Source organism: Lathyrus oleraceus, chromosome 7 (genome assembly GCF_024323335.1).
Source record: "Lathyrus oleraceus cultivar Zhongwan6 chromosome 7, CAAS_Psat_ZW6_1.0, whole genome shotgun sequence".
NCBI lineage: Eukaryota > Viridiplantae > Streptophyta > Magnoliopsida > Fabales > Fabaceae > Lathyrus > Lathyrus oleraceus.
The window spans coordinates 471,067,284-471,071,101 of NC_066585.1; the positions used below are offsets into that span (position 1 = coordinate 471,067,284).

The window sequence follows — 3,818 nt, forward strand, 5'->3', positions numbered from 1 at the left end:
AGAAAGATTTGTTTTACCCAAGAAAAGAATTCAACAAACAGCTTCGACACAACCATTTTTATTTATTCTCCAAAACGTAACATTTCCAAAGAACTTCAATTATTTGTCGAAATCTCCGGTTAACACTCCCCACCCATAATATCCTAATATGTTTGGTAAAACCTGGATGACATACCATCCTGGCCAGGGGCAACATTTCCTTTGAGTTGGTTGATAGCTTGAACAATTTCTTCTTGAGTGAAAGGGGAATTAAGGTTTTTAATCATCTTTCTGGTACATTTTTGGTAGTTTGTGGGAAAGCAATCATTATGTATGCTGAGATCTTCAGCACTGAACTACTTTATATAAAACTTTATAATAATATATTGGATTTCCTCCTCTTTGTATGTGGTATCATCATTACCTTTATCCATAACTATAATTTTGTTGTGGTTCCTTCTCTATGTGTCTTTTTGATGGAAAAACTTCGTATTTCCGTCTCCCTCTTTTATCCAGTGGATTTTAGCTCGCTGGGCCCACCATATTTCTTCATGTTGAAGCAGGACATCCATTTTCATTTAAGTCTCCTGGAGTTATATCCTATTCCTGTTTCAGATATTATCATCTTGTAGATACTTATGATATTGTTTGAGTTTTATAATTTCTTTAGAGGGATTGGCATAATTTGTAGTTCCCCAATTCCAAAGGGTATTCAGAGAGTAGGATAACTTGTGGTTTATATCATGGTTGTTGTTTGAGTTCTAAGTTCCAGCTATAATATTGTTTCCAGAGATTCCTACCAAATATTATAAAACCTTTTAGGCTTATTTATTGCCCTCATTTTCCTGCACTGATACTGGCTTTCTTGAAAAGTGAGGAGGATATGGTTATGATCTGAGTTATATCTAGGAAGGTGAGAGTTATTGAACTGAGGGAACCTATTCTTCCACCCTGGAGTCACCATGAATCTATCCAATCTGGCTGATATACAATTATCACCTTGTTGTTTGTTGCTCCAAGTAACCATATTGCCTTCATAACCTAGATCAACCATATTACAAGCATTAAAAGTATCAAAAGTAACATGTTTTAATAGTAGTAGTTAAGTTCAAATCCCCAAAGATAAGCCAGTTAGGATGGTTATGTCTTTGGGCAAGTTTTTTTTTATCATACGTAAGACTTTTTTTATTGGACTTAGGGTAGACGTAGATGGTAGTCCCTCTCCAAAGAGTATTATCACTATTATTCTTATCAACATTATTATTATGAGTCAACATATAGTAGTCAATATAGTTTTTATTATAATAAATGATATTGAGATTAACATCAGTACTCCACATAAGAGCCAACCCCTAACCCTCCATGTCCCATCATTGCCACTACTTATGCTAAACACGTTGGTTAAAAAGCCAATTCTAGAGAGATTATTGAAAATCACATCATTGTTATTATTTTTAGTTTCAGAAAAAAAACTGAATATTAGGAGAGTAAGGTCTTATCAAGTGTTTTAGAGCTCTGATCGTTTGGAGGTTTCCCAACCCCCTGCAATTCCAAGCCATGATCCTCATCCCTCTGTGGCTTCTTTGTCAGATAGGCAGGCCAAAATTGTTGAACATTAGTTGTAGTTCTGGTTGTATTGACATTATTGTCTTCCCACTCAATGAGTCTCATTTTATTGTTCTAGATTGAGTGAGAACTCTCAGCTTCCTTGCCATACTTTTGGTCTTCCTTCAAGGATATAGATGTCATCTGCTTAATCATCATTTTAGGGATTGGGCTGTAAAGACTCATATTAGGTTTGTTGGTCAGATTACTGTTGAATTTCCTCTTCTCAATGTAAATATGTTTTCTTCCCGGTTGATTGGCTTTAAGCCATCGGCCTAACATAATGACTTCTGTTATGCCATGGATCAGAGCATTGATTTGTTTACAGAAATCATCACTATGCCCCATGAGACCATAATATAAGAAAAATAGTGGCGGATTTTTGTAACTAAATTCTATCCAAGTTATGTCATTATTCTTGCTACTTGTATACATACCGAGGCTAATGAGGGTTTGGGTGTTCAAATTGATTATGACCTTTAAAATCGTGGTCTTATCATGCATATCATAGATCCCAACCTCTATAACTTCTCTAATTTTCCCTTCTAACTTCAACCCTATCTGGGTAGTTTTAACGTTTGTAGGTAGGCCCCAAATTAGAGCTTTAGAGAAATCTAGTTTGTTGACAGCACTTCTTCCATCCCATTACTGCATAAAGAGCTAAGAATTTATGAATAGCTAAGGGATACCTTTTAGAATATGTTTGTGATCTTCGATTTTTTCCATGGTGAACTTGAAGATATTTGGTTCCACTTCTTGGACTAAAAGATTCTTAGGGTTACACCAAATGCTCATAAGGGTTGTTTACAGGGATCTTTTGTGAATAGGTTTTTCTGTAACTATCTTTCCTAGGATACTGATTGTGGGTTCTAGTACTTCTTGGATTTCTTCCGAAGAAACCAATGACCGGCTTAGCATCTTGCTTTTCTTTTTTCGTTGTCTCCATGTTGATGTTTTTCTTAGTGATGGGACTGGTAGAGTTTTTGTTTGATTATTTGTGTTACCTTGCTTATAAATAGCTAATTTCCGAGGGTTTGTATGATTTTGACAATTGTTTTTCACAGGGACCATTTGTCGAGCAGAATTCGTGCTTGTACCAATGTATTCCATGGCAACACAGATGACACCGGGGAGCAAACCAGGTATAACAAAATGCAGAACAAGCTTGCTAACACCAGATGCAAGGACACACCAGCCAAGGAAATAACCCAAAATAGGAGACGAGCCAAGAAACAAACAAGAATCACAAATAAATAAGAGGTGAAACAAACAAGGACTTAAAGGACAAAGGACGAGCCAGAGGGAAGAAATTGCACAAACACAAATGCGAAGAAAACAAAATGAACACCTAGGGATCACACACAAGTGGAGAAATAGGATAACCGCCAATCATGAACAAAGTCGTATGAGGGTGAAGAAAGGATTGAAAGGATCAATCAAGCAATAGTTCTTGGAACTTTTTTTGGGCACATTTTCGCTCCAATGAAAGATTAAAAAAACTCAATTTTATGGAATCTTCTTCAGAAAGTTAACAAGTGTATGAACCAACTTTTATGCCTTTAAATATGTGAAAAATATATGATCGATGTTTGATTTTATATTCAAGGTTATTTTGATTTTTCAAGTTTAATTCAAGGTTCTTTCTCAACTTATAATTTTGTTGTGTTGTTCAAATTTTTTTCTTCAAATGAATTATTGACCTCTAACTCTTTTACCTTCATAAAATATTAATCTCAATGCCTATCAATATGAGGAAAATATGTGACATGTTTGAAGTTGATTTCTTTATTTATGTAAAGCAAAAGCACAAATCAGCATTCTATGTCTGATAAGTTTTCTACATAAGTTTGTTTAAAGTTGTATGATAAGCTCTTTAAGTTTTCTGCATAAGTTTTTCACATGCTCTGCATTGCTCTTACCAACTCTTTTTATTCTTTAATAGGGTCCATTTTTGTTAAAAACTCAAACATTTATGCTTTTTTTTTTATAACTTTTACTATATAGTTTTGTTAATATATCTTCTATTTGAGAATCATGTCTACAAACATTGAAAATATCATCTCATGAATTTATCCGCGATAAAAATTAGTTTGAATAAATGTCAAGTACAAAAATATTTCTTAAAATTTTGTTAATATATCTTTTGTGTAGCTACTCAATCTTTAAGGTTCATAAAAATTCAAACTTGATTTTATAATATGTTAAAATATATGGTGCAGTCTATAAGAGGAACT

The 3,818-nt window shown here is 34.0% G+C and overlaps 1 long non-coding RNA gene across 1 annotated transcript; it reads left to right on the forward strand.

Annotated features, from left to right (window-relative positions):
* The first annotated feature begins 268 nt into the window (after window positions 1-268).
* Window positions 269-3,214, forward strand: LOC127107272 (uncharacterized). Its single transcript, XR_007795670.1, has 2 exons — window positions 269-2,558; window positions 2,649-3,214. It is a non-coding gene; the product is annotated as an uncharacterized LOC127107272 (long non-coding RNA).
* Window positions 3,215-3,818: the final 604 nt, after the last annotated feature.